Genomic DNA, 16,527 nt, shown 5'->3' with positions numbered 1-16,527 from the left:
AGCCATCTGGTTTGGGAGTTATTGGCCTAACGCTTGTTACATGGGTTGGTTAGAAAGCTTAAAAGATTTCAGCATTGCACAACCATTTTATGTATCATTTTTGAGTTATAATAAATTGTCAACAAGCAACAAAGCTGTTTTGTAAATAAATTCATGCCTTAGGGACTTCGTTTAAAAGAAATTCAATGATTTGAAGACTTGTGTCTTGAAATTGGAAAAAGAAAGTAAAAGCCGCATGTTGTGAATCCAATCCACTTTCACTGAAGTTAGAGTTGATTTCCAGTCAAGAGATGACAATTGAGTTATTTATATGGACTAGGATGTTGATGCATGTATATTGAGATGTGTTTAGCCAATTTTTGTATCAATACTTCATATATGCATGGTAGTCTACTCAATGACCCCGTCTCTAGTCCTATGTCTGTTTCGAGTTATATTTGAGCTATGTATATATTTCATTTTGCCATAGTTGATATTTTTGTGGTAGCATTCCCATTGTTGTCATTTCATTGAGTTTTTCATTTTAGTTTTGCTAAGGGACTAGCAAAATGTAAGTTTAGGGGTGTGATAAGCGCCGAATATTGCATATTCAAGCGCCCTTAGCTGCATTAGTTAAGTCTATTATTCGATTATTCTATATAAATTATCTTCATTTGCACATTTTTATATATTTTCAGGTTCATTGGCCAAAAAGGAGCAAAAATGGTGTTTTGTTCAATCTTTGAATAGCAATGTGCTCAAGGTTAAAGTTCTGGCAGTAGTGGAATCTGACTTTGCTTGCCATTTTTGACCTATCAAACTCGAGAACTGGACTTCCATTAAAACATGATGTATTTAGAGCTTTGAATTACCTTTCTAAATCTTTAAACGGTTCATCATTTGGAGTTTGGAGCAGAAAGTTATGGCTGTTTTACCAAAGTAGTGCAAAGCAGGTCAAGAGGAAGGAGCATACTGGTCCAACTTCGAGCGCTCGAACTATGGGCAGAATACTCTCCGGGAACCATCACTTCAGCCCACTTGCACCTTGATTCCCTCATTTCTGATTTCCATCTTTATGGGTTGGTTGGAGATGTATTTTGGTGGGGAGTTGAGCCTTGCTTGGTAGAGGAAGATGTCTAGAAGTGGAGGGAAGCCACACATATCAAATATCAATCTCATTTTGCAAGATTCGGGGGAGAGAGAAAGAGGAGAAGAAGATAGAGTTCTTGTGGCCAAGGAAATGGAGCTCGAAAATAGAGGTTGCATCCAAGCTTCTTCCTTCCTCTAAAGCTTCCATGGGTAACTAAACCTCCATCTAGGGAGGTGATGAGGCCCCCCCTTATAAGCATGTTCTAATTTAGGCTATATTTTGGGGATTAAAATGTATATTCTATGGTCTTTTCATAACCAAGAGCACTTCATTTCTTGTAATGAATGTTGATATATGTATGGATGATTTATATAAGTTGATTATCTTGCTTTAGATGATGTCTTATATTAATCATATTGCTTGAGTTTTCATGGTGAGAATGGAGACAAGGTTATGAAATGGTTTAATGGCATGTTGATAAGGACTTTGATAGATAATTGCTTAGGTGAAACCTTTGATGATTTATGCTTATTTCTTACCTTCATGTGCTTCATCATTTTATCTAGGGCTTGATAGTCTTTCATTCAAGTAAATGTGGTTAAGCTACACCTTAGTGAGGTAGTCTAAACATGTTAACCTTTGATGGATTATGCTTGCTTCAGATTTAATGAACTTCTAGAGGATATTATAGCAACCAAGTGTTGCTATGTATCATGACCATAGTATATATTGTTTTTCCCCCAATTTAGCTCTAATCTAGCATGTGTATAGGGATGGAGGCGGATTCACTTCCCTAGTCCTCTTTACTTGTATTTCATCTCCCTTAAACTCTTGCAAACTTTTAATTTATGCACCTTAATTTCATAGCTTAAGTGACAACTAACAAATCCTCTATGAACACCCCTATCATTCTAAAAAGACTCTAGACACTTAGGTTGCCATAAATTAACATAGTCCCAGTGGTTCGACTTACCCGACCAATAGTCCTATTTTACAATGATTCGTGTTATTGCGAAGGTTGATTTATAATTGTAATCAACTCAACCGATCAAATTCCTCCTTTGAAATCAAACCTACCATATTGATTTACACAAGTTCTTTTATATACTCCTTGGTAATCGTCCTATCTCAGCACAACATCCCTATACGCAAGGATTTGATTGTTTGTCCAAACCAATCACTCCACTGTGATAATCATTTATTATCGCAATATACACATTCCAATACAATTTAATAAAACCATATGTGTATAAATTACAAAAATGCTATCATAAAACACAATAAAGATAGCCAAAACGGCTAATTCACTTTATTAAGAACTATTCCAAACCATAAACTGTCAAACGAATAATCGTAAGATATTCTTTAACAAAATACTAGTTTATGTGCTTAAATCCGTACTACGCTTTTAGTAATCTCTCCACTAGTACTAGTAATTAAAATTACTCTTAAAAGAGTACTCATCCTTGAACACCGATGCCTTCCATCTTGGATGCTCCGGTATCTCCTCCATCCTGATCTTTTTTGGGGTCTTCCTCTCTGCTTGGCTCAGCTTCGAGCACCACCGAAGTTGTGTTAAGTCCACAGTATGGTGGCCAATCTCGCACACCCGAAACCTTCCCTGCTTTATACTCCGAAGCAACACCTATTGGAACCAATTCCTTGGTCTCTAATTCTGCCTTCTTGGTCAACCTTCGCAGGGGAATCGTCGGAGTAACCTTCTTCTTCCTTGGGTTCTTCTTTGCTTTCATCGCAGACCACATCCTTTTCCTAGTGCCAAATATTCTGAAATTACAGAATCAACTTGACATCAGTACTTTCTAAATAAATCGTAAAGGAATACAATGAATCTTAAGCTTAAGCTCTAATCAAGAGAAAACGCCATGCGGAAGTCTTAATACGAAACACCCTAGAGACACTTGAACCTAGAGTGCTCTGATACCAACTGTGATACCCCTCGAATTCGAGACACGGGTTGATCAGGCCCAGCCCAAACCTGAGGGAATATCAAACAATTAATACTTTAAAACGAACACAGAATATAAGAAAATTTAAATAATGAAGCTAAAAGAAATAATAAAAATAAAATCCTCCAAACTTAAAGGTTTATAAAATCCAACTCTCCAAAACCTCCAAGAGTACAATTCGGGAATCTATCTAGTGGACCCCTAAATCAAATCCCAACTGAACATAAAATAACTGGAAATAAAACCAAATCTAAAACATGGAATGAAATCCTACGTCGTCAGTAGAGTGAATGATAGTCTCTGCTCAGCACAATCAAGCCTAAGACTGGAACCGTCCGATATCTGAAAAATAAAACAGTGGGTCATGCCTACGAAGAAGTTCTAATCTAACTGCAATCCATACAGTGACCTGATACGCAGATACAACCTAGATATCTCACAATATCTATCTAATCCATAATATATATATATATATATATATATATATATATATATATATATATATATCCGCACTAAAGGACATTCACTGGATACAAAAAAGGTCTCAACCTGATTAGAAGGCAACATGCGAAAACACACCCAAAGGTGGGCATGAGTACCTAGACCTAACAGGGTACACCTCAACCTATTATAGCCAGCTACGCATCCACTGCATATACGTATCCTAACCAACGAGCCTGAGACTCAAGCTCATCTCGTGGTACCATAACTATATATCTAAAGTCCGTCCAAAACCAGAGTATGTCATTCAATTATTCATTGATCTGACATACGATTTATAATCCAGATAGTCACTCAACTTATTCAGTTGATATGACTTAACTACAAACAACTAATCCAGGAAGTTATTCAACTTAGTCAGTTGATCTGACTTAAACAAAATTAGGATTCAATATTTTACAATCCATTCCTTTATTCCGATAGGTTAGGTCTTAGCGTTTTGAGTTAAACCATCCCTAGTATGCCGCCGTCCCATACCGGTGTGTACAATCCACAACATCCATATTAACAGTTCAGTAATTAAAGTTCAAACCATAATCCAGTTAATCGCAGAATAATATATAATATTTCAGCAATTAAAATTTAAAAACCATCATCCAATTAATTGTAGAATAATGTGTAATATTTTAGCAATTAAAATTTAAACCATATTCCAATTAATTGCAGAATAGTTTAAAATATCTCAGCAATTAAATCCATATCCTTTGTTCATGTATTTGCAGAAAAGAACTAATATTTCAGCAATTTAAAATCCAAAGCATGCGTAGGCCAAATTTGTTAATTAAAGGACCCTACTGTGCATTTAAAACAAGTTTTAAACTCATGCTATAATCCGTTAAATCACTAATTTAAAATCAGGCAATTTAAATCATTTCCATCCGTTAATAGCATGCAAAGTTGTTTAATTGCGTACTATTCATTCTACTCGCATAACTGCATAAACCATGCACGAAGAGCACTTAATAACACCTGTATGGCAATGTTAAATACCTTTGTATACTTCCAGAATAGTTCAAGATACACAAGTCGTCCAAACAGTGCACTCGAACAAACCCAGAATGCATCAAAACATGGGAGCCTGCTCTCAGAACTTGGGAGCAGGCTCTTTAGATCATAGAGTCATCTCCATAACTCTTGGAGCCAGCTCAGGAGGGTTAGGAGCCGGCTCTGGACTCCCCAGAGCTGGCTTTGAAGATGAGGGAACTGGCTCCCTCTTCCATGGAGCCGGCTCTCTCCCTCTCTGAGAGCCCTGGTGCGTTTCCCACCATCTGCTTCGACTCTGGCCACTTCCAACCTTTCTGTTTGTTTTTAAAACTGTTCCTAGGAGTCCTAAGTGTGTCCAGTATCATCCCAGACCATTACTTAAACCAGTTTGCATTACTAAGAACCTTAGAACACTTACCGATTAAACATGCTTAAGAAATCAAACACTGTAACAAAACTTGCAAGAACCGTAACTGAATTAATTCAACGCATACAGATATTCAATTTAACATATAATAAACACGCACAATTTTGTTAATGATTCATTAAAACCCTAGAGCCTATCTAGGTGCACAGAACACGGGCCAACGAGAGAGAGAAAGAAAATAACTTGCTTGTGATTTCAGTTATGAAATCTCGGCGTCGTGTCTATGTTTCCGGCAATTACTGAATACCGTCAAGCCTCCTATTGTTCTGGTTTAATCCACCATAACACCTCTTTGGTCCTCTCTGTTTTCCTCCTTGGTAACCCTAACTCTGCCTCTGTTCTTTCAACCCTCTCTACGTTAACAAACTTTAGGTTTATGTTGCTGTGTTATGTTCATCAAAACCCTAAGTTAAAACGTAATAGTGTATTTATAGGCTTAGAAACATACAACCCTAATTCTAACTAAAACCCTAGTCCATGTATAATTAGAGACAGAACCCTAATTAAATCTTAGTCGGCCCATAGAACAAAACCTAAGTTATAATCTATGCCAGCTACAAGTACGTAACTCCTAAAAGAAAACCCTAAGTAATTCATAATACTCATTTAATCCAATTACTTATTTAATTATAAAAAAAATAAAAAATAAAAAATCCCACCACCATTGAGACAATTAAATATTTAAACAATTAAATAATAAGCAAATAATTAATTAAAATACAACATTTAAACAATTCAATACAGTTAATTAAAATACAATATTTGAACAATTCAATAATAAGCAATTAAGCAACCAATCACTCAAAAATGAAATAAAACAATAATTAAAATGTCGAGGCTATTTTTTTAAAATTAGGGGTATTACAACTATTCATTTCTCGGATTTTAAAACCTTTCGTGACTGTGTAGAGTAAACTGATGTTCGTTTTGAGTCAGGCATAAAGCCTAGTTGGTCTTATGTCATAATGAGGTGAGAGATGGGTACCACATTTGGTTTTAATGGCAGCGGTATGTGATTGCCTGGTGACGTCCGGTATTAAAGGCAATAAAGTTGGTGAATTCATGGTCTTGGGTTTTGTGAGGGTTCTCGGGAAAGTGTGTGTTTGTGGACTTTCTTCTTAAGGAGGGTAGATTTTAAGGACGAAATCTCTTTAAGCAGGGTAGATTGTGATGTTTCTGCATTTCACGATTTTCTATTTTTTTCCGAAATTGTTGCATACGGGGATTTTGGTTGAGTCCATTTGCATCACATGCACTTTTATTTAATGTGTTTTATGTGGTTGGGGATTGATATATGTATATATATGGTTGTAGTGTGAATTAATAAGAAAAAGAAAAGAAAATTTATTATACAAGTGGGACCCACCATTTTATTCAAGAAAATGAGTCAAGAGGTCAATCTTTGACCTCATTTTCTCACCTTCTCTCTCTCTCTACGGGCCTCTATTTCTTTCTATTCTCTATTTCTTTTTCTTTTTCATTTTAGCTTCAAACTTCAATTTCTCTTAAACCGTTGAGTGATTTTTGATGCCATTTGCGGCAAATTGAAGATCACGCCGAGATCTACGAATTGATGGGAGCAATTTTATGTTTGGTGCACTTTGGAATTTCAAGATCTAAGGCTCACAAATTGGGAATTTTTGCTTATTTTGAGGTAGGGGTCTCTAATTCTCACTTTCTTGTGTTTTTGTGAGTCATTCTACCATATTTGTTGTCAAACATGATTAATTTGAACTATTTGCCTCTTGAATGACTTGATGTTGTATATGAAGCATGCAATTATGTATAATTTTTGAATTGTATAAAAAGCATGCTTAATTATTGAATTATCTATATTATTATGTTGATAAAATTTGCTAGAAATGATATATGGAAGTTTATGAAAATTTTCTTAGAATTATTGTAAACCTTGCTTATTTGTGGAGTATGAAATTCCTTATTGCAAATTTGCTAGAAATGCTACATGGAAGCTTATGAAAATTTTCTTAGAATTATTGTAAAAGTTGCTTATTTGTGGAGTATGAAATCCTTATTGCAAAGTTGCTAGAAATGATACATGGAAGCTTATGGAATTTTTCTTAGAATTATTGTAAAACTTGCTAATATGTGGAGTATAAAATTCCTTATTGCCCTAGTATTGTATACATGAGACATACATGCATATTATGGGGTATGAATGAAGGGAAATGGTTTTTGAACAAATGAAAAAGGGATTTTGGGAAAATGTTTTGGTTAAAGAGATTTTGAGAAAACCCGGTTGCCGCAGAGTCACCAAAGGGTCGGTGTGTTAATATAACATAAAGGGAATTAATGAGATTGCCCTAGCGTGGTTGAGCTATCTGGGCCCTAAATGACGCTGCGGGGGTACCAAAGGTCAGGGACAGTAGCCAGTCATTCTCTCGTTTCATTGCGGAGTCACCAAATGGCGGGTTTTATTAACAGTTTGTGAAGCGATGAATTTTTTTAAAAAAATGGGGAGTGACATGCATGGCACTGCATTCATGGCATATCATTTACTTGTTTTGAACTTGAAATTGGTATTGTATTTCTTTCCGGCTTTGCATGACCCTAATTCCTATTGTCCTATTCATTGTTTGGATTCACAGAGCTACAAGAGGTGAGTCTTAGGCACCACTTACTGAGCAATTTGCTCACCCCATTTTATTTAATATTTTTCAGGGCCGGGAAAGGAAATAGTGGATGCCAATCCCTCTCAAGCATGAGGAGGACTAGAGATCTATTTTGTTACCTTTTGTGTTTTAGCTAATCTTTGTAAAGTCTCAAATCATGGAAAAGAGTATTTATTTTTTTGTAATCATGGCCATGTAACATAACTAAGATACTTGACTATTTTTGGATGTAAATTGAGACTATGAGAATGCTTAAGTTGAGTGGGAGGTTGATGTTATATCTTTAAGAAATTAGTAATAGTTATATATGTGTAATGTGGTACATTTTGCCATGAATTCAGAAAGGTTAGATAAATTCTGAAGGTGTGTGGCTCAAAGCCGACAATATCTGCACAATATGTCTATTTATGGGACCAAGAGTTTATAGAATTTCTCATTCTATGATGTTTTTGGCAATGTTTTGCATAGATTCATGGTGTCCAAGTTGTTTCATTCACCTAGTTAGACAAATTGATACAAGGATATATGATGAACCAGAATGTATATGATGATATATGAATATAACATAATGATTGAAAGACTTTCTTGTAACGACCCTAAACTGATGCCAATTTTTTAAAAATTCGATATGACCTCTGCTAAAAAAGGTCCTACGCGAACATGCTTAAATGCAAAAAAAAATAGGGCTCACGGTTTTCAAAATGTGTTTACGCACGTAGGAGACATTCCCCTTATAAGTGTCAATAACTTCATTGGTTTACCGAAATAAAAAGTCCTTCAATCAATATGTTATATTCATAACATCATATACATTCACGTTCATCATCCTTGTATCAACCTATCTAATTAGTTGACGCAGGTAGGAGACATTCCCTTAGAAGTGTCAATAACTTCATTTGTTTACCCAAATAGAAAGTCTTTCAATCATTATGTTATATTCATAACATTATATATATTCAGGTCCATCTTCTTTGTACGTATCAACCAGTCTAATTAGGTGAATAAAACAACTTGGACACCATGAATCTATACAAAACATTGCCAAAAACATCATAGAATGTGAAATTTGCCTCAACTTCATTCATCTGAACTGACATAAAACCTTGTCCATCGTAATAAAACTTCATTTCCTCCGGATTCCACCACTTATATTACCCTTCCACGCCTTAGAGCCGCCTTCACTTGTTAAAAACTGAATTTTACTGCATTTTTAACCGATCAAATAGGTGATTAAAGAAGAAAAAGAAAATTAATTATTTGGTTAAATACATAAAATAAAAAAATAAAAAAAAAAAAAAAAAAAAAAAAACTTTACCTGTCAATGCTATGGATGTGTTCTAAACAGTGATCATGTCCGTTCATGTAAATATCAACATTATTTGCCTAAAAAGATTATAATAGGATTAGATAAAAACTTACTAAATTCAATTAAACAAATTAATATCAACATTATTTTTCATTTCCAAAAACATATATTATTGGGATTACCTGCAAAATCGGAAGCAAATGCGCCACAAGCTCCTCAGTTACACCATGATGTCCAGCACTTTTGATTGTATGATGACCAACAACTATCTTCCATTTTGCTTTAGATTTTCTTAATGCCAAATCCACATTCTATTGCAATTTAAAAGAAAAATAAAATTTCAAAGTAACAAATTAATATATTTATAATATTAAAATGTTCCTTATTATGTGATGTACATGGAATATATATTGAGAAGAAAATACAGTTATATTCCTTCAGGAGATTTGAAAGATAATTCTTCCTTGGAGAGACACCTTTCCAATCATAGGTATTGTTTCCTGGATCTGTGAAGTATTCATCTACAAATGGGGTTGTGTCTACAAAAAAAAATTCAACGATTTCTGGCTAAAAGAGAAGAAAAAAAAAAAAAAAAAAAAAAAAAAAGGAAAATTAGATTGAAAAAGAATTATATTGTTTTGAAGAAAATGACTAAGAAGATTTAGAAATTAACTTGGAATTGTCACACTTTTTGTATAACATACACAGTGGTAACAGATCTACTTGGATAGAAAATGTTCCAATATATTGTGCCATTAATTTGGGGTTCTTAAACTCATATATATATGTGTGTATATATATATATGGGTATATATAAATGCATGAAAACAAATCCCAACAACAAAATGTGCAAGGTCACAACAGTTGGTTAGGGACCATGCTGTTGAGTTCTTTATTCAATTTCTCTCTGTTAGGCTGGTTTAGTCAGATGGAAATAGCGAAAAAGGAAAAAAAAAAAAATGAAAAGAAAATTGATTTTCTAATATGTATTTGGTTAGGTTAAAAATTTCTTCAAAAAAATTGTAAGAAAATTATTACTCCTTCCGTTCCAATATAAGTGTCAGTAGTAATTTTTAAGGGGACATGTGGGACCATATATTGTCTACCTAGAAAATTACTATGTTGCCCTTTTAAGTTTTAAATATTAAAGTTTGAAATTTAAACTCAAAAGACATTTTTGGAATGATGTGAAATATATTGTTTGAAAAAGGAAAGTGGACACTTATTTTGAGACGGACAAAAAAGGAAAGTATGACACTTATTTTGAGACGGATGGAGTATATTATAGTTTGGATACCTAAATTACCCTTATTTTATAAAATAATAAAGAATTAGTAATAAAATATATTAAAAAAATGATAAAGTTTCAATAAATTTAGACCTTTTGAAGTACTATTAGTGGATAGTAAAAAATCATTGTTGTTTCTAAATATAAAATAAAGTTGTTAGGTAAAATAATATTAATGAAATTGTTAGGTAAAATAAATTTTTCCCCTTGTTTTGTGAAGGAAATATTTTGGAGAAAATAAAAGGTTACAAAAAGTTACAAAATTTTTTATTTCCTTTTTTTTTTTTCAGTTGACTCTATCTAACCAAACGAAACCTTAGAGTTAACATCAAAATTCTAATAATTCGAATTTATGAAAGATGCAACTTTCTGAGTCAGTATATACTCATTTTGGAATTTTTATGAACATAACGGATATTTTAAAACTGATGAGGTCGTAGATGAGTTGTGCTAATCTATGTATGTAAAAGCAACCATTTTTGTTTTTCTCCATTTTTTTCAGTAATCGAGTAGAAAATGATTTCTTTCTTTTTTTTTTTTTTTTTAAAAAAAAAAAAAAAAAAAAGAAAAGATAAAGAAAATGGAGATCGAGGCTTCATTTACCTGCATTGAGTATAAATGATCTTAAACAAAGCCATCTTTGGTCCTTTTCTCTCAGAATTGGACTAAATTGTGCCTCAACATCACCCCTATGGTCATGGTTGCCCAAAACTGTGACAAAATAACATGAATATATTTAACAATCAGTTTATTGAATTTACACACACACACACACACACACATACACGCACCAACAACAACAACAACCAACTTGAGAGGAATTAATTACAATTCCACGAGTAAATGTTATACCAATGTACCACTTCTTTTGCAAGCTCTGGGCCTTGTAAATATTGGAAAAAGACTCATAAAATGCTGGATCATCTGCACCATTTAAACCATCCTCATAAAAATTATCTCCTGTGGAGATGACAAAATCTATGTTCAGCTTCTTCCCAATCACTCCCATCTACAAAATATATGGATAAAAAATATTTTGAATGAAAATAATTTACCCTTCGAGGAATTAAATCTAGAAAACAAGGATAATTAATTACTCATTACTTTGCTCTAGCTTGACTGATATTTGAAAAAATAAAGGTGGTTTTTATTAAGGAGACTTTTGAAAGAAGTTTTGTGTCAAACGACAAGAATTCGAATATATTTAAGGATAAATTGCAAAAAAAACTTCTCCAACTATCAGTATATTTAAGGATAAAAGATTTTTTTTGGGGGTAATTTCACTAGCAAATATTCTCTAATTCATTTGTTGACAACGAAAAAGTGATAATGTGAAAACGGCCTGATATTTGTTGCATGAAATTACTAATTTATCCTCTATCTCGTTTTAACCGTGATACCTGTTGGATTATTTTCTTTTCCATTTAAACTATTTGTTTGTAAATGGGTAATGGAAGTGGGTGGTCCATATAACAATTGGACCATTTTCATGCAAATAAGGAAGATCCCTTGGTCACGGGTTTGAAGCCAAAAGCAATCTTTTGATAAGGAGGTAAAATTACATACATATGATCTTTTTAATATCTTGAAAAGCGATCGTATACTGAGTTAATTTTTATTTATTTTTTATTTTTTATAAGAGATAGATAAGAAGTGCTTAGGATAAGTTGGAGGTTTCCTTTATAAGATAGAAGATTACTCTACCAACAACAGGTGACATTAGGTATATAAGTTTGCAAGGTAAATTCAGTTGGATTTTTTTTTGTAGAATCAAAGTTCCTTCCAACCGCTGACCTTTGTCACACATACGAGGAAGTGGGATAATATTTGGACATATGTAATTACTTGTAATTTTTTTAATAATTAAATCAGAACGTCTGAGTTTACGGCTCGTCTCAAATAACCTCTTAATCACAAATTTGGTTAATTTCTTCTAACATATTTAATTGGACAAGCATTCTTCTAACATATTTAATTGGACAACCACTTCTTTGACTTATTAGCCCTCTTTAAGCAAAAGATTTTGTGAGGGTGAACGAGGACTTGAAGGAACTGAATCTTGGCCACAAGAAATAAATTGGACAACTACTTCTTTGACTTATTAGCCCTTCAAGTCCTTGTTCATCCTCACAAAATCTTTTGCTTAAAGAGGGCTAAAAAGTCAAAGAAGTAGTTGTCCAATTTATTTCCTGCGGCCAAGATTCAGATCCTTCAAGTCCTCGTTCACCCTCACAAAATCTTTTGCATAAAGAGGGCTAATAAGTCAAAGAAGTAGTTGTCCAATTTATTTCTTGTGGCCAAGAAGCTTTGAAAATTAATAAGATGATGTGAAGTTTACGTACATAACATCTTTTGGAATATGCAATGGAATTATTCCTTTAAAACCTACCTCATAACCAAGAACCTCTGCGAGTACAACAATAATTAATATCATTAATTAAAATCTTACTTTTTATAAATGTTTATATATTAGCTTTAAATATCTCAAACTACTTACTTTACTTTTCTAATTTGATATTACATGGTTTCCATTTATTGATTTTTTTATTTTTTTTATTATTATTTTTTTTTTTGTAATTTTCAAATTTTACTAAAATGACTAAAAATTCTCTAAAATGGCAATATTATTTATATTTTAAAAAACATCTGAATAATTTTCTTATATTTTAGAAATTAGACTAAGTATTTAATAGTTGAAAAAAAAAAAAAAAATCCAATTGCAAAGAAAATATTAAACATGTTTAAGAGTCCACTGAAAACATTAGTTTTAAAAACAAATCATTTGTTGGGGAAAATTGTGGTAGTCGTAAATTTTAGCTCTAGTTTAACAAGGGTATAAATAGAAGACGAGAGCTTTAAAACTCGTGTAGAAAAAAAAAAAAAAGACTTGTCTATAATTTTTTCTTAAATTTTTCACACAAACTCAATTAAGATTGGGATTAAGCAAAGGGTGTATAAGTTAGGAAAACTTGCTTGGATTGAATTCAAGTTCGATTTTAGGATTACCAAATGGGCAATAGCTCAGTTGGTCCCAAAGGGGAGGTCTGGGTTCGAGCCTAAGTGGAGGCGTGTATGAATTTGCTTAACCATCCAAATAAAATAAAAATAAAAATAAAAAAAAAATAAAACTAATTGAGACAAATCCGACAAATAACTCAACGCAACACTTTCGAAAGACATGAACCACCCACTTTAAAAAAGAGATGAGATATCACAAGGCCACCTAAAATGTTTCTGCACCACTGATTGATGGAATATTATCAAAATTGGATGCCAAATTTTGATAATTCTCGTGCATATTATACAATGGGAGTTGTTGTCCAATATATATTTTGGACCCTAATAAGAGTCTATTCACAATATGCCTCCACATTCGAAATGCTCATCACTTAATTCTACACAACATACATGTATAGGGGTGTGCTTGTGTGTATATACAATATGGCTTCTATACACTGCGTATGTAATATTTCGGTTTCGTTTATTTCAACGTAAAATATTTTTTTAAAAAAATATTTTTCTTTTTCACGTAAAATATAATTTTATTTTTATTTTGAAAGTATTTGGCAAAGATCTACGTCGAGATTGAGATCGAGTTCATGCGGAACATGTAAAATAACTTGACGAAAGTTGATGGATAAGTTATTTTTGTTAAATTTTAATTTTTTTTTGTTAGTAAAATATTTTACATTTACCAAACATCAGAAAATAAAAAAAAAAATAAAAAAAAAAAAAAAAAACATTTTTTAAAAAATATTTTACATCCAAACAAACGGAACCTTCATTTCAATAATGTAGTTTGAGAATGAAAAATGAGCATGCATGAGAAGGGAAGTTTTTTGGAACCTGAACAGCAACTTCAGACTGGTTGTAAAGTCCCTTTCGTCCCCAATCTTCGACCACCAAGAAGCTCATGAAGCCATTGGCTTTCACCGGGTGGAGGAAACGTGGAAGCTCAGCGACGCAAAAAACCAAACAAAACCCTAAAGTAGCACCCAAAATGAGGAAGAAATGCATAGTTTCATTGCACAGAATAGTCATTGTCTTGAGAGAAATTAATAGGGAAAAAGAAAGCAATGCTTTTCCGTTTTTACTCTTCTTTGTCAAGCAAAGCAATGCAATGCAATGCTTGTGGGTTTTGAAAGACGTTATGAAATATCAAATCTAAGTTTAGTACAAGAATTAAATGAGGTAGGGTTGGTTTAAAGAAAGTGACAGATAACGGAGCTTCAAAACAATTAGCTTTAATTAGAGCTTGAAGGGAATGCGTAATATATATATATATATATATATATAAATGCGTAATACATTCATATAGTATATGATATTACTATATTAGTCATAGAGGCTTCTACGCATCTAGTTGCGTGGGTGATGTGTAATAAATTATTATAGAGAAATTGGAATTTTTTTTTTTCTTTTTTTTTTTTTTTTGTCCTAAGACAATAAGTGTTGATGTTAAATTATTTAGTAAATGCATAGGGACGAAGTGTGGCACTCTAAGAATAAAAGGAGTCACTAATTTAGTAGACTATCCAGCCAACTCCAGATAAATTAATTTGATTCTTACGTTGGTAAATAAGTAGCAATTTTTAGTATTTAGCCAGTAAGGTGAGTGGTCATTCTCAAGCTTGAGAGGACACAGTACCAGATATGCCAATAATAGCACAGGTCCAATCACTAGAACTAAACCAGTAATCAACACTAATTATTGTTTGGCATAGCTAAAACTTCCACCATAGCTTTCCAAAGCTCTCCACCTCATTTTCCACATAATGTTGACGCCATTGCTATTTATATACTAGATTGTAATGTAATATATATATAATTTTAATCAAGGATCACTGTGGGATCACTAGGATCACTGTGGGATCATGTTCCCATAGTGATCCTATATAATCAAATCAGATTTGGATTTCCAATTGACAAGTCTATCCTTAGAAGTAATTTTATAGTTAGGGCAGCATTAAGCCGAGCCGAGCTTTGGCATGTTCGGGCTCAGCTCGTCAAGATCAGAAGGGTGCTCGGGCTCGGGCAAGCTTGGTATTGCCATGCTCGGGGTCGGCTCGTGAGTTTCTTGGCACTCGGCTTGGCTCGAGCTCGTTTGGCCAAACAAATCCATCTCAATATATCTTATATTGAGGAGAAATATACAATACTAGATTTATACAAGAATCTATGTATATATAGAGAAATCCATGTATATAGTTTAGACCTTGACTTTATAAGCCAAGCGACTTCAACCCATTCATCTATCTTCTCCTTCTGTCACCATATCGATTGTTGACCATCTCCTCACAAATCACACGGCTGCTGAAGATGTAGCGTGGATTAACTACACCAAAGGAAGAGAGATGACATATGAGATATGATCGAGCTTGGGGATGGAGTGTGGCGGCAAGAATGAAATAAGTTAGGTTTGAGGTGGGTATTAAGTTTATTTAATTTTAAATGTATATGGACTTATAAATTGGACTTGTGAAGTAAAATTATGGGTCAACATTATGATTATGTGTTATTGATATGGGCTAAGAATAAATCAAATAAAATTTAACTAAACGAGCTGTCTCGGCTAGTTTACTAAACGAACCTAAAAACTAGGCTCGAGCTCGGCTCGTTAACGAACGAACCCGAGCCAAGCCCTTAGTGAGCCGAGCCCGAATTGTTCATGAACAACTCGGTTCATTTGCAGCCCTATTTATAATTAAAACACTCTTAGATTTCCTCAGTTTATGAAGCTTTATTGAACAGTTCGGTTCATTTGCCGCCCTACTTATAGTTAAGACACTCTTGGATTTCCTCAGTTTATGAAGCTTTATTCAAGACTTGATTTGATGTCTCAACCCTAAGCAAATAGGCAAACCATCTTGGACAAGGAGAAAACCTGGGCCCTCGGCCTACTAACTGGGTGTAGTTTCTCTGGCCATTTCGACATGGTTTTTCTTTGTTTTTCACCTTTCTCCATTTCCAAATTTATAAACCTAAGATACCTGAGAAGCCCACAAAATGAGTTATAGCTTCTTCTATGCAGGAGAAGGGGTTGATCTCAAATGTAAACACTGAATCCAATGTGCCCCTCCAAACACCTTTCATCAACAAGAGATTCTGGTAAGCAACCTTCAATCTTTTCAAGAAAATCAACTCCAGAAAGAAGATATGAGCCACCAAAGAAGGGGGGAAAGGATGATGACAAACAGATCAAACATTAAACCCTACCGTGAAACAAAATTCTTAGCAAAAAGACTTGACACCATATTAATTAAAGAAAAGCGAGCATATTGCAATAGAAACTCAAGAATTTTCTTTACCTAAGGTCAGCCTGCTCAATCAGGTACTGTCCCTAGATTTCTGCCAC

At 33.5% G+C, this 16,527-nt stretch overlaps 1 pseudogene; it reads right to left on the bottom strand.

The window, feature by feature from the left end:
* Positions 1–8,473: 8,473 nt before the first annotated feature.
* Positions 8,474–16,456, bottom strand: LOC132295527 (purple acid phosphatase 3-like; annotated as a pseudogene).
* Positions 16,457–16,527: the final 71 nt, after the last annotated feature.

The sequence above is a fragment of the Cornus florida genome, unplaced genomic scaffold, assembly GCF_030987335.1.
Source record: "Cornus florida cultivar Cherokee Brave unplaced genomic scaffold, ASM3098733v1 CherokeeBrave_3.0.0_Hap2_Chr02, whole genome shotgun sequence".
Taxonomy (NCBI): Eukaryota; Viridiplantae; Streptophyta; class Magnoliopsida; order Cornales; family Cornaceae; genus Cornus; species Cornus florida.
This window is presented reverse-complemented; position numbering and strand designations above follow the sequence as displayed.